Source organism: Nerophis lumbriciformis, linkage group LG10 (genome assembly GCF_033978685.3).
Source record: "Nerophis lumbriciformis linkage group LG10, RoL_Nlum_v2.1, whole genome shotgun sequence".
NCBI classification, from domain to species: domain Eukaryota; kingdom Metazoa; phylum Chordata; class Actinopteri; order Syngnathiformes; family Syngnathidae; genus Nerophis; species Nerophis lumbriciformis.
Window position 1 is genome coordinate 8,220,086 of NC_084557.2, and position 25,902 is coordinate 8,245,987.

Below are 25,902 nucleotides of genomic sequence, written 5' to 3' on the forward strand. Positions count from 1 at the left end.
TACTGGTCTTATTCCACCACCATCCTCGTTAGTATAGTGGACAGTATCTCCGCCTGTCACGCGGAAGACCGGGGTTCGATTCCCCGACGGGGAGATTTTTTTTTTGTGCAAATATGCCAATCCAGTACAGTTTAACACGAAAGACCATATAATTTAACATATCTGTACACTTTAATTCGATTTAAGTAGACTGTACTTTACAGTGATTTTCCACTCAGAGACCATCATTAGCGTCAAGTTTGCATGTCTTCCCTCATTTACGAGTCTCCAGCAAAGAGGATATTCGAATTCTTACTGACGTGGCCACATTTCTTCGACAGTAAAATATTCCAAATACATAGAATACTGCTATTATTGTTACCTAAAGGGTGTGATAATATAATACGTGTGTAGTTTGCACTTATTTGCAAACATAAATGGCAGCGCTAGAAGACTGTAATATACTTTTGTCCACGGGTGGCGCTGTGGGCGGTTGTTGCTTGTCAATCAACGCCAGACAACAGGGTGAGATCAGAGAACGCGACAAAAGAAAACTGTAATATACTTTTGTCCACTGGTGGCGCTGTGGGCGGTTGTAGCTTGTCAATCAGACAACAGGGTGAGATCAGAAAACGCGACAAAAATAAATTGTCTTTGATCTTATGTTACGTTTTTTAATGATCGGGTATGAAAAGTTCTGTTTTGAGTGAAAAGTTGGGCGTAGTGTTACCGTAGATGCAGCCAGCAGAGGATCATGGCGAGCTGAAGGGACAGTGGGGAAGTAAACATGATACCTGTTCGTACTTTTGTAACAATAATCGTATTTATATAAACAAGGTTTTTCTATAAAAAGCTGTTCGTCTTTATAAATGAACTTGGCCAAAATGAATCTCTTCACTAAAATAATCGTGTTTGATATTTTATTCAAATGCATTTTGGGTTTCTCTACGAGACACAAAGAGAACATGCCTATGTAATGTTGACATACAAAGAGCCACTAGATGGCAGTGTTGACCAGTAAATATATTAAATAAGTGTATTGTATAATTAAAACACTCATTATAACTGAAAATATATTACTAATAATTGACTAAAATAGGATGACAAACTATTTAAATAAAAACAATAAACTATTAATAATAATTAAAGTACCATTAAAAAATAAAATGATATTAAATAAAAAAATATACATCCAATCGAAATAAGTGTCTGACCCAAGAGCGTAAATTAGCATGGTCTTCCGTGACTAAGCTGCCAAAGATAAATAGAATAGAATAGAATAGAAAGTTCTTTATTGATCCCTGGGGGAAATTCAGCACCACAGTTCGCTCACAATAGACAATAAACTAAATTATTCACATGTGAATAACATAAATACATTTAAGTACAGTCAAAAAGGGACATATATTGCTTGTTGGTTTTATTAAAGACTTACTGGCTTTTTCTAAAAAATAAAAAAAGGAGATGTTGCATTGGCCGGGAATCGAACCCGGGCCTCCCGCGTGGCAGGCGAGAATTCTACCACTGAACCACCAATGCTCGTTATATCTCAGGGTGGGGCACACTCTTTTCATCATGCGACAATAACACACTTCAAGACTGTATGAATGGATATCCATCCATCCATTTTTCTACCGCTTGTCCCTTCCGGGGTCGCTGGAGCCTATCTCAGCTGCATTCGGGCGGAAGGCCGGGTACATCCTGGACAAGTCGCACCCTCATCGCAGGGCCAACACAAATAGACATTATTCTATATAGATAGAGATAGAGATGGATGATAGATATTTATTGATTGAGACTTTTATTAGTAGGTTGCACAGTGAAGTACATATTCCGTACAATTGACCACTAAATGGTAACACCCCAATAAGTTTTTCAACTTGTTTAAGTCGGGGTCCACTTAAATTGATTCATGATACAGATATATACTATCATCATAAAAAAAGTCATCACACAAGATAATCACATTGAATTATTTACAATAAAGGTGTGGAGGGGGGTTAGGTATGGTTTATTTTCATCAGTCATCAACAATTGAGAACAGAGATATGGATATTGGAACAGTGTAGGATATGGACAGCAAGTAGTGGAGAGGGAGAGGGAGAGGGAGAGGGAGAGAGAGAGAGAGAGAGAGAGAGAGAGAGAGAGAGAGAGAGAGAGAGAGAGAGAGGGAGATGGAGAGAGAGAGAGAGAGAGAGAGAGAGAGAGAGAGAGAGGGAGATGGAGAGAGAGAGAGAGAGAGAGAGAGAGAGAGAGAGAGAGAGAGAGAGAGAGAGAGAGAGAGAGAGAGAGAGAGAGAGAGAGAGAGAGAGAGAGAGAGAGAGAGAGAGAGAGGCATAAGAAAACGTATCTGCATTTGATTGTTTTCATTTGATTATTAACAATCCGGGGAGGGTGTTAGTTTAGGGTTGTAGCTGCCTGGAGGTAAACTTTTATTGCGGTTTAGAAGGAGGATAGAGATGCACTTTCTTTTATACCTGTTGGGAGCGCATTCCATATTGATGTGGCATAGATAGATAGACATAGATATATATAGATGATTGATAGATAGATATTTTCATTATAATTCAAGTTTGATGATAAAGTGCAGTCTGATGGGTTAGATTTCCCCCCTTCAGCTATTTGCCTTGGCCAATAATTTGCAGGTAACTTATTATTTATTTAATTTATTGTTGTTTAAATAGAGATGACATACATATGTTATTGTATAATTTAAGTTTGTGCGTGTGATTGACAGCCTAAGGCTTATGAGGCACATTTTTTATTTATTTTTTTCAATAAAGGTTCATCTTTGTCACGAAATTGTTCACTGTTTCACTGTGCACCCCGCCCTCATCCCTATTTGAGCATTATAACGTTAACAAGTTAATATTCATTGAAATAAATTCAGAAATTTTTTTTTACCTAACAAAAATATAGGCCTAGTCTTTCTAAAACCTGTTTTTAACTTCTTAAAAGCCTCGTTCTGCTTTCTGCAACTGCGCACACAAAGTGTGAGGAACGCACTCCTGATCTGAGGGCATTGGCAACAATAGTCAACACTTTCTTAATGGAAATGACAATAATATTATAATAATGATAAATAATATTATCACGCATTAATATCTCTTAGCCACTAATGCGTGGCCAAGATATATTAATGTGTGGCACGCATTGAATGTCTCTGCTGAATTGGATCAGTCTCCTTTCTTTAACAGGAAAAAGCTTTATAACCTCACTAATGCCTTGCATCGTCTATATTAGATATATAACAACGGGCGGGTGCGGGCGGGTGTGGTTTTGATAAAATGTTGGTTCGGGTGGATGGCGGATGGTTGACGACTTTTGTGATGCGGTTGCGGATGAAATAATTGCCTATCCGCGCATCTCTAATAGCTATCTATCTATATATATTATCCATCCATTGTCTACTGCTTATTCAAAAAAAAGGTGGGTTTTTTTTGCTGTTTTTCTCTTTTTTTTCAGTTTGGGGGGAGGGGTGGCATCGTTGGGATATAAACAAAAATATATTATTTTGACATTTAGGGCAGAAAATAGATGTGGATGTCAATAAAAATTAAATGAAAAAAAACATAAGCATTGTGTATGATTATTGGCAAACACCCAATAAATGTCCAGTTTTCCTTTAATCAACGTGAACAACTACATAAATATGACGTTCTGTATCAAGATCATCTTTATTTTGTCACAAGATTTAAGTACCATTGTGCGTTGCCCATCCCACCTACTGTAGTGACCAAGATGGGTTAGATTTCAGTCAATACCATCAAATATGACACTTTTCAACAAAAGAACGTGTTATAATTTCATGTCACCCGATGTAACCGCGTGGAATAATTCCACCGTAAAAGGAACGTATTTCTTCTCCTTTTCAGCCAGAAAATAGATCGGATCTTTTATTTCTATCAGCTTGAAGCCTTCCCTAACCAGTTTAGTCTTCATGATTTTGAACGTGACCGTGATGTCCAAGGAGCTCTGCAACAAAAGTAATCATGACGATTGTTACTCGTACTCCAATGCCAGTGTTGCACCTCAACAAGTACCTGGATCCTGATGAAACGCGGCCTGGCGTAGGCCGGCAAGAAGCCTTCAAGGTGCTTGAAGACGGAAACACAATCGAAGGTTTGTCCGTCTTTGAGAGCGACGGCCGCCATCCCTACTCTCCCCTCGTGGCCTGCAGACGTTACAGAGAAAGCTTTATTGATCATGTCCATCCATACTAAGGCTGTGCCCAATACACACATTTCAACACAATGGGAGTGTTCCAGGTAGGAGTTTAAATCTGAGGTCTGAGTTGATTTATCCTAAGACGGAAACCTAAGATCAATAAATATACTAATCAATGATCAATGGAGAATTTAATCTACAATTCAACATGGCAACCTGGGACAAAAAGACCATCTTTCTTTACGCATGTTGCATACCTGCCAACTTTTGAAATCAGAAAAACCTAGTAGCCAGGGTCCAGGGGCCGCAGGCCCCGGTAGGTCCAGGACAAAGTCCTGGTGGGGGGTTCAGGCTTCGCCCCCCGACGCAAAATGATTATTAGCATTCAGACAGGTTAAAATGTTGCTAAAACCATCACTTTTCTATCAGTCACAGTGACTTTTCAAAACAAAAATATTACAGCAAAAATCATATGGGTTGATTGACATGTTTATTCTGTAAGCTAACTTCAATAGTTTGAAATTATTTTGACAGTTAATGCCAGTTATCCTGTCAACCTTTCACAAGACTTCAATTTGTTAATTGAAAGTATAAACAGTATAAACACTTTTTACAGTAAACAAATGGTAAAACAGTACTAAACAATTCCATTTAAAAAAAAATTGGTGTCATTATTAACTTTCTGTCCAAGCTTGTATAATCTACTGCCTTGTTCAATTGTAAAAAATATTATGTGCCTAAAATTCACATTTCTATCACAATTATCATACTGTAAACATGGTAAGCTAACTTCATTAAAATTAATAGTCCTGTCAATAGCATGGAATTACAATTCAAATATAGTTTTTTTGTAAGCCTTTCAAAAGAATTCAAAATATGAAAAATTAATGAAAATGAATTTAAGCCATCAGACACTTGAAAAGTGGCACATCACATCTCTAATGTAATCATTTTAACTTTTCAACAGAAATAGCACTGCAAAAATATTAAGGACATACTTCTGTATTTTGGTAGTTATGCTGTCAACATTTAACAAGATTTCTTCAACTTGGACTTGAAAGCATAAATAGTATAAACACTTTTAACAGTATAACAGTACTAAACAATTCCAATAGATAACATTGGTGTCATTACCTTTTTGTGGCTAAAATCCGAAAAACGTTGAAAGTTTTCCACTTGTATCGCTAGCAACGGCATTAGACTTGTGTTTTTTTGTCCCAACGTGGTCTTTTACATCGCTAATTCCTCCGTGTCCGATCGAAAAATCTTGTCTGCACAAGGTGCAATTCGCGTAGTTTTCACCCTTTTTGGAACGGATAATTATTCCCGGATAGGCTTTTGAATATTCTTCACGGAATGACTGCAGTTTTCTTTTCGGTTTAAGACTCGTTTGCGATTTTTCTCCGGCTGATTCCATGATCGTTCGCTCGTTTGGAAACAATGGCAACAGGTGCCTCGTGCTTGGCAGCGGTGCTATAAATAGCCTCGCGCATTTAAAAAAAAATTTTTTTTTTAATTAATGAAAACCCGTATTTTTTATCACTGCAACCGTAACCCGGAATAGGTTGATGAAAACCGTACTAATTACGGGAAAACCGGAGTAGTTGGCAGGTATGATGTTGGTTTATGGTAAGTAAGAATTTTTTTTTTTAATGCAAGGTTATTTTGTTTATTGTGATTAATACATCTCACATACCGATATCAGTTATATTTACAATGATGACATACCCCCAACATTTTATTTTCTACAAAACCCAAAAGCAGTGAAGTTGTCACGTTGTGTAAATGGTAAATAAAAACAGAATATAATGATTTGCAAATCCTTTTCAACTTATATTCAATTGAATAGACTGCAAAGACAAGATACTTAACGTTTGAACTGGAAAACTTAACTGGAAAATTTAATAGCAGTAACACATTGCAAAAAAGTTGTCACAGGGGCATTTTTACCACTGTGTTACATGGCCTTTCCTTTTAACAACACTCAGTAACCGTTTGGGAACTGAGGAGACACATTTTTGAAACTTTTCAGGTGGAATTATTTCCCATTCTTGCTTGATGTACAGCTTAAGTTGTGCTAATTTTACTTGTTGTGGTATTTTAGGCTCCATAATACACCACATATTTTCAATGGGAGACAGGTCTGGACTACAGGCAGGCCAGTCTGGTACCCGCACTCTTTTACTACAAAGCCACGCTGTTGTAACATGTGGCTTGTGTTGCGTTTTGGACCAGTTGTTCCTCCCAGGGAATTCAAATCACAATTCGCTCCCAAGTTCTTTCCGACACTTAAAGCTGAGTTGAAAAACCACCAGAGACAGAATAGGTATTTTGTTGTATATTCTCTGATTGAGACCAGTCTAACCCTAGAACATTCTATTGCGCCTCCCAAAATGGTCTGTCTTCCCGATCCCACCACCCTCTCTCTCGTCCCATCTCTGTAGACAAAACAAATGCTAGTCAAAACACATTCCAAAGAACTCAAGGTTAACACACACAGTATACTTGCTGACAGAGCATCAAGAGAAGAAATGGAAAACACGAGCTGTTTTCAAATATGACTAAGAAATGAAAGAAGTACAACTTAAATTCGGATATATGTAAATATCTGCCTCCGACACTTGGCATTGGCTTGCTGAAATAAGCAGGGGCGTCCATGATGACGTTGCTTGGATGGCGACATATGTTGCGCCAAAACCTGTATGTAGATACTCTGAAACTTTTGATGATATTACAGACCGTAGATAGTGAAATTCCTAAACTCCTCGCAATGGCTCGTTGAGAAATGTTGTTCTTAAACTGTTCGACAATTTACTCACGCATTTGTTCACAAATTGGTGACTGAGCATTTCCTGGAAGCTGCTTTTATACCCAATCATGGCACCCAACTGTTCCCAATTAGCCTGTTCACCTGTGGGATGTTCCAAATAAGTGTTTGATGAGCATTCCTCAACTTTCTCAGTCTTTTTGCCACTTGTGCCAGCTTTTTTGAAACATGTTGCAGGCATCAAATCCCAAATGAGCTAATATTTGCAAAAAAAAATTCCAGTTCCAACGTTGAGTATCTCGTCTTTGCAGTCTATTCAATTGAATATAAGTTGAAAAGGATTTGCAAATTATTGTATTCTCTTTTTATTTACCATTTACAAAATGTGACAACTTCACTGGTTTTGGGGTTTGTAAGACGGAATATCTGGATCGTGTGATTGCTGTCAACAGTCTCCAGCTGACTTAAAACATACGTTTTTAAAACTTTGTCTTTGGTAATTGGCGAAAAGATTGATCCTAATCTGTTTGGTATAGCCCTTCTGTCATGAATTCTCTTAAAAAATCCCAAAAGAACCATGTAGCATTCACCATTTTATTGAGGCAACAGCGCCTCCTTGCCACACCCGCTGGATTAAAAATGTTCTTTATTTTTTTCAAACCGGAAAACATGAGGCTGACATCGAAGGGTTGTTCTGTGACGTTTCGGGTTCCCAAAATATGTAAAGGAGATCTCCAGCTTGCTCCCAATTGAGACGTGGCTGAATTGATGAGCCTTTTGTTGCACCATATTGAGGCCATTCGGAAATGTACAGTTGTCTTTGGCTTTATATCAATATTTTCTTGTACTTATTTGACTGATTTTTATTTTTATTCTTTATTAATCTTATTTTATCATTGTTATTTTCGGGGGGTAAACAGAACATTTGATTTGTATTGTATTGCATTTCTAGGAACTGATTTGTCCACCCCAAAAAAATCTCAATAAACAAATGTTAAAAAATAATAATAATAATTTCCTATCAGAGCACTGCAAAAACTGAAATATAAGTAAGATGAAATATCTGAGGGTGATATTTGCTTATTTTCTGTCTTATAAGATCCTTCTTCTCACTAAGCAGATTTTATGTTAGAGTGTTTTACTTGTTTTAAGGGTTTTGCTCCTAAATGATCTCAGTAAGATATTACAGCTTGTTGCTGAGATTTGATGACCTATATTGAGTAAAACATGCTTGAAACTAGAATATCAACTGTTGCAAAGCTGTGTCATCAACACTCACAAGTATAAAACTACTTTTTTAAAGTAATAATTTCTTATTTCAAGCATGAAAAAAAAATCATGATGCCGAGCGCATATCATTATGTCAAGATAATGGCGCTAGCATTTACTTAATTTAAGAATATTTTTCAACATATTGAGCAAAAAGGTCTCTTTTTTTTTCTACCAAGAATAGTGCACTTGTTATTAGTGAGAATATACTTATTTTAAGGTATTTTCGGGTTCATTGAGGTTAGCTAATTAGGGCCCGCATGGCCCATTGCATAAGGACTCCCAAAGGGAGTCCTTATGCAATGGGCCATGAGGACCTATTGAATTTGTAAGGTTTTATTATTATTATACCGGCCGCCTCTTTGAGCACTAATTTGACCCACTTAACATGCTTCAAAACTCACCACATTTGACCCACACATCAGGACCTGCGAAAATTGTCTTTTAATGAAAAAACCGAACCCCAAAATTCAAAATTGCGCTCTAGCGCCCCCTAGGAAAAAAATAAACTAGACTGCCTGTAACTCCCACTAGGAAGGTCGGAAAGACATGAAACAAAATTCTCTATGTAGGTCTGACTTAGACCTAGATTTCATAATTGTACATCCTTGGGCAGAAATCAACAAAAAGTTGGCAATTCCCCCTTCAAGACAAAAAAGTACTAAAAACAGTCACTTTTGCCTCTTTGAGCTGTAATTTGACCCCCTTAACATGCTTCAAAACTCACCGAACTGAACACACACATCAGGACTGGCAAAAATTGCGATTTAATAAAAGAACCTAACCCCAAATCTCAAAATTGCGTTCTAGCGCAATTTTTGAATAAAACGCTGAAAAAACTGCTCCTCGGAAGAAAAAAATGACAAAACTGCCTGTAACTCCCACTGGGAAGGTCGGAGAGACATGAAACAAAAACCTATATGTAGGTCTCACTTAGACCTACATTTCATAGATTGACAACCCCCTGCAAAAATCAACAGGAAGTTTGCTATTCCCCCTTCAAAACGAATTTTTTGTAAAAACCGGTCACCTTCCTTCAAAAACTATCTCCTCTGAGCGCGTTTGTCGTTTCGGCTTCAAACTAACACAGGAGAGAGATTGAACCGTTGTGTATAAAAGTACAGAACAGCGTTTTTCTAACTGCTCCGGTTTTGATTTTATGACCCTTCAAAGAACCGCTGCGCTGATGCTGCTGCGCTGCTGTTTTTTTAAGATGGCTGCTTAAAAGCAGGAAGCACCAGCGTGCCTACACAATGCAGACAAGGTAGGTACACTAGACAAAAGTATTGGGACACTTATGACTACCACCGGACAAAAGTATTGGGACACTTAGGACTACCACTGGAAAAAAGTATTGGGACACCTACACTGGACAAATGTATTGGGACACTTAGGACTACAACTTGACAAAAGTATTGGGACACGTACTACTAAAACTGGACAAAAGTATTGGGACACTTAGGACTAGCACCTGCCAAATACGCGGGCCCGACCAACGCTGCTTGCAGCTTTAATTTTACTTGTTTTGGAATTTTCTTGTTCTATTGGCAGATCATTTTGCTTAGTTCAAATAAAATACCCCTAATGTTTGTATTTTTTTTCTTGTTTTTGAACAGACTTTTTGCAGTGAGGAGCAAATAAGGGACACAAACATTGCTTCCTTCTAACAACAAAGCCGGTGGTGACCCAAGACTTTGGCAAAATACTGCACAGTAAGTGAGAGGTCCACTGTCACTGTACCTGGAACTTCCACACCATATACGCTTGCCTCAGCGACGCAGTCAGCCTGAGTGAGGATATCTGCCACCTCATTGGTGGACACGTTCTCTCCTTTCCACCTGTTGACAATCACGTCGCAATTGGATTGGAAATAAAAACAAACACGCCATCAGTCCGCGTGAGTGTAGAAAAGAAGAAGAAGGTCACCTGAAAGTGTCGCCCAGTCGATCTTGAAAGTAAAAGAAGCCGTCGTGGTCGATGAGCATCAGGTCGCCCGTGTTGAAGAAGACGTCTCCTTTCTTGAGGACATCGTGGAGTTTCTTCTTCTCAGTCTGCTGCAGGTCTCTGGCGTAGCCCAGGAAAGGAGCCCCCGCCGAGATTTCTGACACCAGAAGTCCTGGCTCGCCTGTAGCGACAGTCGTCAGGTCGTACTTAGCTTGCAGTCAAATGTAATAGGAGTAGTAATAATAACAGTAATAGTAGTAGTAGTAGTTATAGTAATACAAAACCCAAAAGCAGTGAAGTTGGCACGTTGTGTAAATGGTAAATAAAAACAATACAATGATTTGCAAATCCTTATATTCAATTGAATAGACTGCAAAGACAATATATTTAATGTTCACTCTGAGAAACTTCTTTTTTTTTTGCAAATAATCATTAACTTAGAATTTAATGGCAGCAACACATTGCAAACAAATTGTCACAGGTGCATTTTTACCACTGTGTTACATGGCCTTTCCTTTTAACAACACTCAGTAAATGTTTGGGAACTGAGGAGACACATTTTAGAAGCTTTTAAGGTGGAATTCTTTCCCATTCTTGCTTGATGTACAGCTTAAGTTGTTCAACAGTCCGGGGGTCTCCGTTGTGGTATTTTAGGCTTCATAATGCACCACATATTTTCAATGGTAGACAGGTCTGGACTACAGGCAGGCCTGTCTAGTACCTGCACTATTTTACTATGAAGCCACCCTGTTGTAACACGTGCAGAATGTGGCTTGGCATTGTCTTGCTGAAATAAGCAGGGGCGTCCATGAAAAAGACGTTGCTCCAAAACCTTTCAGCATTAATGGTGCCTTCACAGAGTTACCCATGCCTTGGGCACTAATACACCCCCATACCATCACAGATGCTGGCGTATGAACTTTGCACCTATAACAATCCGGATGGTTCTTTTTCCTCTTTCGTCCGGAGGACACGACGTCCACAGTCTCCAAAAACAATTTGAAACGTGGACTCGTCAGACCACAGAACAATTTTACACTTTGCATCAGTCCATTTTAGATGAGCTCGGGCCCAGCGAAGCCGGCGGCGATTCTGGGTGTTGTTGATGAATGGCTTTGGCTTTGCATAACTTGCACTTACAGATGTAGCGACCAACTGTAGTTAATGACAGTGGTTTTCTGAAGTGCTCCTGAGCCCATGTGGTGATATCCTTTACACACTGATGTCGCTTTTTGATGCAGTACCGCCTGAGGGATCGAAGGTCATGGGCATTGCTGCTTACGTGCAGTGATTTCTCCAGATTCTCTGAAACTTTTTATGATCTTACGGACCGTAGATGGTGAAATCCCTAAATTCCTTGCAATAGCTGGTTGAGAAATGTTGTTCTTAAACTGTTGGACAATTTGCTCACACACTTGTTCACAAAGTGGTGACCCTCGCCCCATCCTTGTTTGTGAATGACTGAGCATTTCATGGAAGCTGCTTTTATACCCAATCATGGCACCCACCTGTTCCCAATTAGCGTGTTCACCTGTGGTATGTTCCAAATAAGTGTTTGATGAGCATTCCTCAACTTTATCAGTCTTTTTTGACACTTGGCCCAGCTTTTTTAAAACATGTTGCAGGCATTAAATTCCAAATGAGCTAATATTTTCAAAAAATAACAAAGTTCAAATGTTAAGTATCTTGTCTTTGCAGTCTATTCAATCGAATATAAGTTGAAAAGGATTTACAAATCATTGTATTCTCTTTTTATTTACCATTTACACAACGTGACAACTTCACTGGTTTTGGGTTTTGTATGTTTGTGCGTAGATAAATCAGGGACAGCAACGTCTAACTATTCTGGAAATCAGTTATAGCGCTAAACCTTCTGGGTAATGTAGTTTATAAATGTTTGGCCACACACCCACGTCCTCACTTCCTTGTTTACGTCGGCAGCGACTTCCCTCTCTCAGATCTTCTCTATCTCTAAGGGTGAGCAATCCTGAATGTTAGCAGCATCAAGGAAGCGCTAAAAGAAATTTGGGTCCGCTAATAAATAATTTTTAAATCCAATTCTGTGCCCTACATCCACACACCTTTGGGGACTTGGATGCAGAGACCTGATGAATCCCTCACAGGTTCTCCCTTGTCGACGTCACACTTGATCATCGCGAAGGGGAAACACCACTGCACCCAACAACAAGAAGGAGACGATCAAAAAAGAGTTCTTCAAAAGAAGAGTGCACCTTACCTTGTACAAGAAGCTTGCTCGCCCGACAGCTCCGATCTTTCCGCAGTAATTCATCAAAAAGAAGTTCCCTTCCGTTGCACCGTAGAGCTCCATGATTTGAATGTCTCCGAAGCGGTCCAGGAAATCCCTCCAAACATTGGCTCTGATTCCGTTGCCAATTGCGAGTCTGACTTTGTGGTTTCGCTCATTGGGTTTCTGTAACAAGAGAAACATTGCCGTGTTAATGTGTATTTCTGGTCTTGTCACCCTCTCCCGGGCAGAAGGGCGACACGGCGGTGCGGCTGGATCGAAAGAGACGTCGGAGACGCTTTACTGAACCAAAAGTTGCTTTATCACAAGCAAGCGTCATTATACAGGACTGCAGTTCCTGGAGGAGAAGAAAATGAGGCACTCCTAACTTGGAGAAGCCAAACCATCAGTTTTATATTCCTCCTTCCTGTCTCTCTCTGTGTGTGTGTGTGTGTGTGTGTGTGTGTGTGTGTGTGTGTGTGTGTGTGTGTGTGCGTGTGTGTGTGCTAAGTCAGGAGAGCACATCCTGACCATAAAAGGAGATGTTCGTGTGCAAGTGTCTGGAAAACAACTGCTTTAAGTCATAACTTAAATGTTGGCTTTGAGCTAGACAGGTAGTCTCTTCTCAAGGATAGGGCTATCACTTTTGCATTCCGAAATCCCAATTACAATAGAATAGAAAGTACTTTATTGATCCCTGGGGGAAATTCAGCACCACAGTTCGCTCACAATAGACAATAAATACTTAAGTATTTTTTACATGTGAATAATATAAATACAGTCTATTATACAGCATTATTCACATGTGAATAACAAATACAGTCTATTATACAGCATTATTCACTTGTGAATAATATAAATAGTCTATTATACAGAATTATTTACATGTGAATAATATAAATATAGTCTATTATACAGCAATACTCACATGTGAATAACATAAATACAGTCTATTATACAGCATTATTCACATGTGTATAATATAAATACAGTCATTATACAGCATTATTCACATGTGAATAATATAAATACAGTCTATTATACAGCATTATTCACATGTGAGTAATATAAATACAGTCTATTATACAGCATTATTCACATGTGAATAACAAATACAGTCTATTATACAGCATTATTCACTTGTGAATAATATAAATAGTCTATTATACAGAATTATTTACATGTGAATAATATAAATAGTCTATTATACAGCAATACTCACATGTGAATAACATAAATACAGTCTATTATACAGCATTATTCACATGTGTATAATATAAATACAGTCCATTATACAGCATTATTCACATGTGAATAATATAAATACAGTCTATTATACAGCATTATTCACATGTGAGTAATATAAATACAGTCTATTATACAGCATTATTCACATGTGAATAATATAAATGCAGTCTATTATACAGCATTATTCACATGTGAATAATATAAATACAGTCTATTATACAGCATTATTCACATGTGAATAACAAATACAGTCTATTATACAGCATTATTCACTTGTGAATAATATAAATAGTCTATTATACAGAATTATTTACATGTGAATAATATAAATATAGTCTATTATACAGCATTACTCACATGTGAATAACATAAATACAGTCTATTATACATTATTCACATGTGTATAATATAAATATAGTCCATTATACAGCATTATTCACATGTGAATAATATAAATGCAGTCTATTTTACAGCATTATTCACATGTGAATAATATAAATACAGTCTATTATACAGCATTATTCACATGTGAATAACAAATACAGTCTATTATACAGCATTATTCACTTGTGAATAATATAAATAGTCTATTATACAGAATTATTTACATGTGAATAATATAAATATAGTCTATTATACAGCATTACTCACATGTGAATTACATAAATACAGTCTATTATACAGCATTATTCACATGTGTATAATATAAATATAGTCCATTATACAGCATTATTCACATGTGAATAATATAAATGCAGTCTATTATACAGCATTATTCACATGTGAATAATATAAATACAGTCTATTATACATTTAAGTACAGTCAAAAAGGAACATATGTATTATACAGTCTGATGGCTGTCGGTATGAAGGACTTCCTGTGTCGTTCTGTGTTGCATTTTGGGAGTCTGAGCCTTCCACTGAACGTGCTTATTCTCTCCGCCATTAGAGCCTCTTTCCTACGAGAAGTGACCCAATCCACCTGCGAATGTCAAACTAAGGGGCCTGATGTTATTATGTGCTCAAACTGAAATAGCACTGTTTACTTAAACTGGGTGGTTTGCTTTCTCCAAGATGAATATAAACATTCACCATATGCAAAACATAATACGAGTTCATTAATTCACTTCAGTGTTAATATCAATACGGCGTTAGAAAGTAGACACCAACCTTTGGCGTGTTGCAGACAAAACGCATGATTTCTCCGATGTACTGGATGATCGTCACGTTGTATTTTCTGCAGTCGTCCCAGAACTGAGATGAAGAAAATTTATTCTTCAGTGCAACTGTGATACCTGGACACGACAACAAATGAAAACAATCATCAATAATAATAGCTTTGCTTGTTAAAATCCAGACAAGATCGTATAATTTTCAGTATTTTTTTACCATTGGTAGTATATGTACTACATGTTCCAATCAGGGTTTGTGCTGCCAATTCCGATCATTCGTAAGTGAGATAGGCTAAATTTCAATCACATGTATTAACTGTAATTTTTAGTTTTCATTTATGGTGAGTGCTATTGACAGTTTAACAATATCAAACCGTATTTAAATTACTTGCGTATTCTCTCGTATTACATACAATTGTTTGATCAAAACAAAGTCAATAGCTGGGTTGCATATTCGTTTTTCTTCTTCGTAGCTTAATTCACACGATGATCAAGCAACTTGAGCTTAGCATTAAAGAAGCGAGAGTGAGTGTAGAGTTTGTTTAGAAAATGTCGTATTGCAGTTCTGTTCTTCGGTCTTCCAATTGTTCTAATAGAGAGATAGGAAATAGCTTTCATAGAGTCGCAAAAGAAGTACGTTATAAAACGTAATAAAGTCAAGGAAAATGGCTTTTAAAAATATCACTTTCATCATCTTGCAGAATACAATCGGACCGCTTGTGTCTGCAGTGATCACTTTGTAAAATGTTTGTTTTAACATTTGATTTGCTTGAGAAACTTTCTGTGATGCAATCAAGTGTATTCTTTACTATATTAGTAGAGTTTGAGAGCAGAACTAAACGTAAAGACAGGACAATAAGTTGCATTAGTTTGTGTTCTTTTGTGGTTGCCATGCCTAAATAAAACTACAAAGACCTGCTAAAATCATGTTAAGTCCTAGTAATAAATATTGTGATTGTTGGTCCAATCCACAGTGGTTTCATTGTCGATTTTCATAAAAGAAACTAAAAGCTTAGTTGTTGTTGTTGTTGTGCAGGAAAGCCAAGTGGTTTATTCGACACAGATGGCCTCATTATAGCGTCTTTGGTGATATTTGTTAGCATCAAGAAAATATCCTTAATAGTATTAATAAACTAAATTAATAAATCTCTCATAGACTCAACAGCATATATTGAATCTTGATATTGCTGAACAACAGGGACATATACAGATAAATAATGAGACAAAATATGAACTTCACACCACAAAAACAACTGCAGACATGACTTGTACACGAGACTAATATTTCTAGCAGAAAATCAACTGCAAACAAACTTATCCAGCACGTCACTCGTTGTGTCAATCATCACTATGTCGGTCATCACTTAGCAATGCACAAATAAGTCCAACTTTGTCTTTCACCGATTAATGTTTAATTTGTGGACCCCTCCACATGTAAAGACATGATGCGCCTTCAATCTTTTCTTCTCTAAATACCGTGAGTGTCAAGTGAAGTGAAGTGGTGGCGAGCAGTAATGTCTTGGTGATAAAAAATGGTTAAAATCTTTTAAAAAATACATTTTTCTTTAGAGTGTAAAAAATCCACTCCATCCCATTTTAAATATTTTTGCATGATCGCTTTTATATTTGCCTCTAAGCCTTACAAAATAAGCCTAAGTCTGCATGGTTTCTGGTTAATATACAGTAGCTTAATGCAGTGTTTTTCAACCACTGTGCCGCGGCACACTAGTGTGCCGTGAAATACAGTCTGGTGTGCCGTGGGTGATTATGTAATTTCACTTTATTGGGTTAAAAATAATTTTTGCAAACCAGTAATTATAATCCGCAAATGTGCCGTTGTTGAGTGTCTGTGCTGTCTAGAGCTTGGCAGAGTAACCGTGTAATACTCTTCCGTATCAGTAGGTGGCAGCCGGTAGCTAATTGCTTTGTAGATGTCGGGAACATGGTTTGTCGTGATCACAATATGCGGGAGGCAGCGTGTATCTAACACTTAAACCAAAAATAAAGAAAAGGCATTGAAGCTTAGGGAAAGCTATGCAAAACAAAACTAAAACTGAACTGGCTGCAAAGTAAACAAAAACAGAATGCTGGAGGACAGCAAAGACTTGCAGCGTGTGGAGCAGACGGCGTCCACAAAGTACATCCGTACATGACATGACAATCAACAATGTCCCCACTAAGAAGGATAGCGTCCGCACAACTTGAATAGTCTTGATTGCGAAAACAAAGCAGGTGCGGGGAATAGCGTTCAAGGAAGACATGAAACTGCTACAGGAAAATACCAACAAAATAGGAGAAGCCACTAAAAATAGGAGCGCAAGACAAGAACTAAAACACTACACACAGGAAAACATTTAAAAAACTCAAAATAAGTCAGGGTGTGATGTGACAGGTGGTGACAGTACACCTACTTTGAGACAAGAGCTATAGTGATGCATGCTTGGTTATGGTTTGATTTATATCAAACAATTGCGAGAATGACTTTTTAATGTCAATATCGGCTACGGAGTTTCATTTTTTTATGTTTTCTGCTGGTGGTGTGCCTCCGGATTTTTTTCAATGAAAAAAATGTGCCTTGGCTCAGAAAACGTTGAAAAACAATGGCTTAATGGAAACCCAGAAGTGACCGGATGTGCCTCTAGGTCACGTGATTAGAACCCACCTATACTACACAATACCTAAACTACAGTAAAAAGTATTTTTTTGGTTTCAAAGTCCTCCTGTGTCCAGGTAATTATTCTCTGAGTTTCTAAACATTAAAAAGATGGACCAAAAGAAGGATTTTGAGAAAACATCATAGTGACCCAAGTACTTTAGTATCTGTCATATACCGATACTACCTTTGTTTTCGACACTACCAATTTATGGATGGATCCCTCTTCTCCTTACGTGTAATGTACTCCTGGCCGCTACGCTTGATATTTCTTCGTCTGAGCAAACGGACTACTGTAGTTTGGCCGTAAAATAACCAAGATAGTAACCGAGATAAAAACCCTGTATGTTTGCCAAGATGCACACTGACTTGACCCGTATAGCTTACTATTTTCCCTGGAAATGCTTACTTTTTTAGCAACATAAAAAAATAATAACTAATAGTAAAACAAAAATTAAAACGAAATAATGGAAAGGCCTACTGTATTTTTCGGACTATAAGGCGCACTTAAAATCCTAAAAGCATTTAAGCATTTAAGTCCCATCTTAAAACTCATTTGTATACTCTAGCCTTTAAATAGACCCCCCTTTTAGACCAGTTGATCTGCCGTTTCTTTTCTTTTCTCCTCTGCTCCCCTTTTCCTTGTGGAGGGGGGGGGCACAGGTCCGGTGGCCATGAATGAAGTGCTGGCTGTCCAGAGTCGGGACCCGGGGTGGACCGCTCGCCTGTGTATCGGCTGGGAACATCTCTGCGCTGCTGACCCGTCTCCGCTCGGGATGGTGTCCTGCTGGCCCCACTATGGACTGGACTCTTACTATTATGTTGGATCCACTATGGACTGGACTCTCACAATATTATGTCAGACCCACTCGACATCCATTGCATTCGGTCTCCCCTAGAGTGGGGGGTTACCCACATATGCAGTCCTCTCCAAGGTTTCTCATAGTCATTCACATCGACGTCCCACTGGGGTGAGTTTTTCCTTGCCCTTATGTGGGCTTTGTACCGAGGATGTCGTTGTGGCTTGTGCAGCCCTTTGAGACACTTGTGATTTAGGGCTATATAAATAAACATTGATTGATTGATTGATTTCATTTTCTCAGAAGTCGACAGTGCGCCTTATAACCCGGTGCGCCTAATGTACGGAATAATTCTGGCAGTGCTTACTAACCTCGAAGCAATTTTATTTGGTACATGGTGTAATGATAAGTGTGACCAGTAGATGGCAGTCACACATAAGAGTACGCGTAGACTGCAATATGACGCAAGTAAAAAACACCACATCTTTAAACGTATCCTTGAAAATAAAGAACATTACAAACGGCACTCAAAAATCTATCAAAATGTTTTGGTATGACTTAGAAGCCTGGATGGATTGTCGGCCCATTACGACTACCGTAGTCAGAGATACAAGTATTACTATGGTGTGTGTATAAGACCGCAAAATGGCACCCATTAGCAGACATATTATCTGGCGTTTTGTTTCACAATATTATTCAAAACCAACTTTTCTTACCTTCTGGTACCTGCTGATGTGTATTTGGGATCTGCATAAGTACTGAACATTTGCACAAGTCCGCCATTGTAGTCCGTGACGACATCGTAGTCATAAGTTTCTTCTTATGAGACATTCATCCTCCGCTGTTGCCATTTCTAATATAAAGTAGCGTAAAGTTCTTTCTTATATCTGTCAGTAGACTAGCTATTAAAGCGCTAAAACATACCGGTGTAGTGAATTTACATTATTCACCCAAGGAACTTTAGTTATTAGAGGATTCCGGTCAGACGGTTTTTCACGGGACTCAGGGGGCGGTATAGCTCGGTTGGTAGAGTGGACGTGCCAGCAACTTGAGGGTTCCAGGTTCGATCCCCGCTTCCGCCATCCTAGTCACTGCTGTTGAGTCCTTGGGCAAGACACTTTACCCACCTGCTCCCAGTGCCACCAACACTAGTTTAAATGTAACTTAGACATTGGCTTTCACTATGTAAAGCGCTTTGAGTCACTAGAGAAAAAGCGCTACATAAATATAATTCACTTCACACTTCAGGCGGATGAGGAGATGCTGCTCCGTTATTGATTGAAGTAAAGTCTGAATGTCATTAAAACAGTTAGCTCCATCCTTTGACACTTCGTCCACTCCCATCCTTGCACGCTACACCCCTACAACAAAGACGACGGTGAGAAGACGCTGTCGAAGTGGAGGCACATAAATAAGACCGCCCACTAGAGATGCGCGGTTTGCGGGCACAACCGCGGAGTCCGCGGATTATCCGCGGATCGGGCGGATGAAATTTAAAAAAATTAGATTTTATCCGCGGGTCGGGCCGTTGAAATAAAAAAAAATTCGATTTTAAATAGATTCAGGCGGGTGGCAGTTAAACCAATTCGGAAATATATACACATAGTTAAATGTTGTTACCCACATACGAAAAACGAGCAGGCACCTGCTGCATATGCCAGAACAGAAGAAAAAAAAAAAAAAGAGATGGACACTTTTACGGAGCGGAGAAGGGACGCCTCGCCGGGGTCCGGGACCGAGGCCCCTTCCCCCGAGAGGGCCCCACCGGGAGCCGTAGCTGAGGCGATCCGCGAGAAGGGCCCGACGCACGTCCAGGGTCACCACCGCGCCCACCGCACCGACACCCCGCCGCGGCCGGCGTCACGCGCAGCAGGTAAGCAGCTTACCTGCCCGCCACCCCCGTGGCCGGGGGCTCGTAACAGGGGTCACTCCGCGCGCTCCGCCCGCGCAGCTTACCTGCCCGCCACCCCGGTTGCCGGGGGCGCGTAACAGGGGTCACTCCGCGCGCAGTGCGCTCACGAAAGGGGTGGGGCTCACCCTGATTGATATAGACAGCAGGACGGTGGCCATGGAAGTCGGAACCCGCTAAGGAGTGTGTAACAACCCACCTGCCGAATCAACTAGCCCTGAAAATGGATGGCGCTGGAGCGTCGGGCCCATACCCGGCCGTCGCCGGCAGCGAGACGCGCTTGGAGGTGCGCTCAGCGCGGCTCCCATATGATTGCGCACTGGTGTGCGTCTGGGTCGTGACAGCGTGGCACGCGAATGTCTGTACTGCATTGGATCAGTCTCCTTTCTTTAACAGGCAAAAGCTTTATAACCTCACTAATGCCTTGCATCGTCTATATTAGATATATAACAACGGGCGGGTGCGGTTCTGATCAAATGTTACATCGGGTGGATGGCGGATGGTTGACGACTTTCTGATGCGGTTGCGGATGAAATAATTGCCTATCCGCGCATCTCTACCGCCCACAAAACGGCGCATCCTGAAGCGACTGTCAGAAAGCGACTTGAAGATGGTCTGTAAAACATCATCTATGCAACATTTTGACCAAAGAACCACCATCACATGTTATGTAGACCACAAGGAAGTCTTGTACATTTAGGAAAAAATCATAATATGACTCCTTTACCTACTCAGTGGCCTAGTGGTTAGAGTGTCCGCCCTGAGATCGGTAGGTTGTGAGTTCAAACCCCGGCCGAGTCATACCAAAGACTATAAAAATGGGACCCATTACCTCCCTGCTTGGCACTCAGCATCAGGGGTTGGAATTGGGGGTTAAATCACCAAAAATGATTCCCGGGCATGTCCACCGCTGCTGCTCACTGCTCCCCTCACCTCCCAGGGGGTGATCAAGGGTGATGGGTCAAACGCAGAGAATAATTTCGCCACACCTAGTGTGTGTGTGACAATCATTGGTACTTTAACTTTAATGCGCCTTATAATCCGGTGCACCTTTTGTATGAAAATATACCTGAATAGACCCGCTTATCAGCAGTGTGCCTTATAATCCAGTGCGCCCTATGGTCCAGAAAACACAGTACTTAAAAGTCCAAAATGACTTACATTGAAGTACAGTTTTACTGTGAGGCTTAGATATAAAACCAAACCTTTATTTCTGACACTGTGTAAAATGTCTTTGCTTCTTACAATGTTCTCCGGCACAATTATTACATTACATTTATTAATACAAAATATAAAACAGACAGTAAGCACTTACCCACATCAATGGCTAGTGCGAAGCCAACAAAGCCAGCAGTGTGATAGAGAGGGAGGCTGATATAAATCACATCTTTGGAGGTCAACCCCGAGGAACGAAGAATCGTCGTCATGCCCCAAAGTTTGGAATGAGTGAGCAAGGCTGCCTTGGGGAGACCTGGCAAAGACGAGGTACGGGACGCGATGAGGATATTTGCTGTCCCGTCGAAACGTCATACCTCTGATGGCGCTCACCTGTAGTCCCTGACGTATACACGTACACTGCAGGACTCTGCAGCGTGACATGTGACCTCAAGTCTGGAGATAGCGGCTCAGAGGACATCTGGCTCATCGTGTCCGTGAAGCTCAGCACGCCAGCACTGCTACACACTGTGCCCATCACCAGTGTGGACACCTGCTGCTCCTCCAGCTCCTGCAGGACCTCCTCCACTGGACCCTGCAAGTCTGGGGACAAGAGAGACACAACAGGTAAGTACAGTTTTTCACGGCCAGCAACGCTTTCATTGAAGTGAAGTCAATATATTGAATCGATTATTGCATTTTGTACAGTTGGTACAAAATGTGGCTGCTAGACCTTTGACAAGAACAACAACGTTTGATCATATTACACCCCTTTAGATTTAGATTTATTGGTCCCCTTGGGGAAATTCATTGTCACTGCCGTACATTTAAACAATAGACATTACACATCACAAAAAAAATAACAAAAAGACATCATACATGACCAACACACATTTACAGGCTTGTCAGACAGGTCGGCCGGGCCTGCTGTTAAGGGCGGCTATAGCTGCAGGGATAAGGCTTTTCCTGAGGCGGGCCCTCCGGAATTTGATAGTTCTGTACCTGCACCCTGATGGTAGTGGGATGATGTATTGGTTTATATACATATACAGTACCTATACTGTATTTACCTTTATATACAGCATATACCTTTATATACATATATACACAGTATATACTTTTATTTAAATACTGTATTTTCGGACTATAAGTCGCACTTTTTTTCATAGGGTGCGACTTATACTCAGGAGCGACTTATGAGTGAAATTATTAACACATTAGCGTAAAATATCAAATAATATTATTTAGCTCATTCACGTAAGAGACTAGACGTATAAGATTTCATGGGATTTAGCGATTAGGAGTGACAGATTGTTTGGTAAACGTATAGCATGTTCTATATGTCATAGTTATTTGAATGACTCTTACCATAATATGTTATGTTAACATACCAGGCACGTTCTCAGTTGGTTATTTATGCGTCATATAACGTACACTTATTCAGCCTGTTGTTCACTATTCTTTATTTATTTTAAATTGGCTTTCAAATGTCTATTCTTGGTGTTGGATTTTATCAAATAAATTTCCCAAAAAATGCGACTTATACATGTTTTTTTCTTCTTTATTATGCATTTTCGGCCGGTGCGCCTTATACTCCGGAGCGACTTATACTCCGAAAAATACGGTATATACCTATACTGTATATACCTATATATACAGTCGTGGTCAAAAGTTTACATACACTTGTAAAAAACATAATGTCATGGCTGTCTTGAGTTTCCAATCATTTCTACAACTTGTATTTTTTTGTGATAGAGTGATTGGAGCACATACTTGTTGGTCACAAAAAACATTCGTGAAGTTTGGTTCTTTTATCAATTTATTATGGGTCTACTGAAAATGTGAGCAAATCTGCTGGGTCAAAAGTATACATACAGCAATGTTAATATTTGCTTACATGTCCCTTGGCAAGTTTCACTGCAATAAGGCGCTTTTGGTAGCCATCCACAAGCTTCTGCTTGAATTTTTGACCACTCCTCTTGACAAAATTGGTGCAGTTCAGCTAAATTTGTTGGTTTTCTGACATGGACTTGTTTCTTCAGCATTGTCCACACGTTTTAAGTCAGGACTTTGGGAAGGCCATTCTAAAACTTTCATTCTAGCTTGATTTAGCCATTCCTTTACCACTTTTGACGTGTGTTTTGGGTCATTGTCCTGTTGGAACACCCAACTGTGCCCAAGACCCAACCTCCCGGCTGATGATTTTAGGTTGGCCTGAAGAATTTGGAGGCAATCCTCCTTTTTCATTGTGCCATTTACTCTCTGTAAAGCACCAGTTCCATTGGCAGCAAAACAGGCCCAGAGCCTAATACTACCACCACCATGCTTGACGGTATGAATGGTGTTCCTAGAATGAAAGGCCTCACCTTTTCACCTCCAAACATATTGCTGTGTATTGTGGCCAAACAGCTCCATGTGTGTTTCATCTGACACCACACGGACAAAGATAAGACCTTCTGGAGGAAAGTTCTGCTGTTAAACGAAACAAAAATCCACATACTGGAAGCAACGCTTGGAATAAGATGAATATTGATGATTGACGGTTGGGAATAAACGATGTGATTTCTAATGTGAATATCAGTCAGTGCTGATTGTGGTTGGGCCAGAAGTCACTGCTTAGTTCAACGTAAATTATTTATTATTGCCATTAATTTTAGTGCAGAATGAATGCATCCTCAGGATTGAAGTTTAAAAGTTAATCTTTTGCAAAAATACTAGTGGAGTATCAGTAGTAGTGAGCTGTGTCATAGCTCTACTTTAAAGCCACATGGTACTACTTCATAAAGTTAGTTGCACAACTAAGTGATGTAGCTCCATAATTAAGTTACGGAATTGCAGTAATACACTGAATCATTGCACTTTTTGCCCTCATTCTGAATTTACAACAATGGTACATCTGCAGAAATATTCATTGTGCATGAACAATATTTGAGTACCTTGAGCCACCAGCAGGACTTTGGCCCCGCTGCACTTGAAGCAGTGCAGAAGACCTTTAGACCTGATGTTGGAGTTGAGCAGAGCCGCCGAACATCCGAGCTTGAACAGAGCCACACAAACATGGGCTCGTTCCCCATGAACAAGGCCACTGTGTCGCCCTGTTGCACCAGGCCGCTGTGCAGCAACGCTCTGGCCGCCTTGTTGCTGAGCTGGTCGGCGTCCCGGTAGGTGAAGGTGTCATCTTTGAAGAGGAAGAGCGGCTTGTGCGGCTGAGTATCGGCCGCTTCCAAGAAGCGGTCCAGGATGGTGTAGTTCCTCTGGATGTAGTCCAGCACCGTGCGCCTCGTTTTCAGCTTTGACACGATGTGTTTGATGTCCTGGTAGAAGTAAGGGAAGCGCAAAAAAAGGCAACCCGCAAAGGCTGCAAGGATCAGCCAGAAGAACATGATGATGTTACAAAGCAGAGCAAGCTTGAAGTGCACGGAGTTTGAGCTTTCTCCTCACTTCAACCAGGCAAACATTATCTAGAATGTTTCTGGTCGCCTGCAGGTAATAGAGACCATAAGTCAATCATTCACAGGAATTTAAACAGGATATACTGTAGTTCAACGACTAAAACATTGATAGTATTGAAGCTTACGTAAATAGTGTAACACACAAAAAACATGGTGACTAAACTCATGTTGTCGCCATCAGATTACCACTCACATTTATTTGATATGTGTTGGTATTCACAGCTGAAATGAACCAAAAGGAATCACATGACCCTCATGTATTCATCATTTACTGAGGGGACGACTTTGACTGTTGGACACTGCGGACAAAAGTCTGACTTTTTATGTAAAATCCGGAAAACTTTGTAAATTATTGCTTTGTGTTTCCTTTACTTACAAAACCCAAAACCAGTGAACTTGGCACGTTATGTAAATGCTCAATAAAAACAGAATACAATGATTTGCAAATCCTTTTCAACCTATATTCAATTGAATAGACTGCAAAGACAAGATATCTAACGTTCGAACTGAGAAACTTTAGTATTTTTTGCAAATAATAGTTCATTTGGAATTTGATGCCTGCAACAGGTTTCAAAAAAGCTGGCACAAGTGGCAAAAAAGACAGACAAAGTTGAGGAATGCTCATCAAACACTTTTTTGGAACATCCCACAGGTGAACAAGCTAATTGGGAACAGGTGGGTGCCATGATTGGGTATAAAAGCAGCTTCCATGAAATGCTCAGTCATTCACAAACACGGACGAGGCGAGGGTCACCACTTTGTCAACAAATGTGTGAGCAAATTGTTTAACAGTTTATGAACCAGCTATTGCAAGAAATTTAGGGATTTCGCCATCTATGGTCCGTAATATCATCAAAAGGTTCAGAGAATCTGGATAAATCACTGCACGTAAGCGGCAAGGCCTTCAATCCCTCAGGCTGTACTGCATCAAAAAAGTGACATCAGTGTGTAAGGGATATCACCACATGGGCTCAGGAACACTTCAGAAAACTGCTGTCAGTAACTACAGTTCCTCGCTACACCTGTAAGCGCAAGTTAAAACTCTACTATGCAAAGCAAAAGCCATTTATCAACAACACCCAGAAACGCCGCCGGCTTCGCTGGGCCCGAGCTCATCTAAGATGGACCGATGCAAAGTGGAA

At 39.8% G+C, this 25,902-nt stretch overlaps 2 non-coding genes and 1 pseudogene across 2 annotated transcripts; 1 reads left to right on the forward strand and 2 right to left on the reverse strand.

Moving 5' to 3' along the window:
- The first annotated feature begins 22 nt into the window (after window positions 1–22).
- On the forward strand, window positions 23–94 carry trnad-guc (transfer RNA aspartic acid (anticodon GUC)). Its single transcript has one exon. It is a non-coding gene; the product is annotated as a tRNA-Asp (tRNA).
- Window positions 95–1,447: 1,353 nt separating this feature from the next.
- Window positions 1,448–1,518, reverse strand: trnag-gcc (transfer RNA glycine (anticodon GCC)). Its single transcript has one exon. It is a non-coding gene; the product is annotated as a tRNA-Gly (tRNA).
- Window positions 1,519–3,586: 2,068 nt separating this feature from the next.
- LOC133612702 (long-chain fatty acid transport protein 2-like) lies at window positions 3,587–24,775 on the reverse strand (annotated as a pseudogene).
- Between the last annotated feature and the right edge of the window lie 1,127 nt (window positions 24,776–25,902).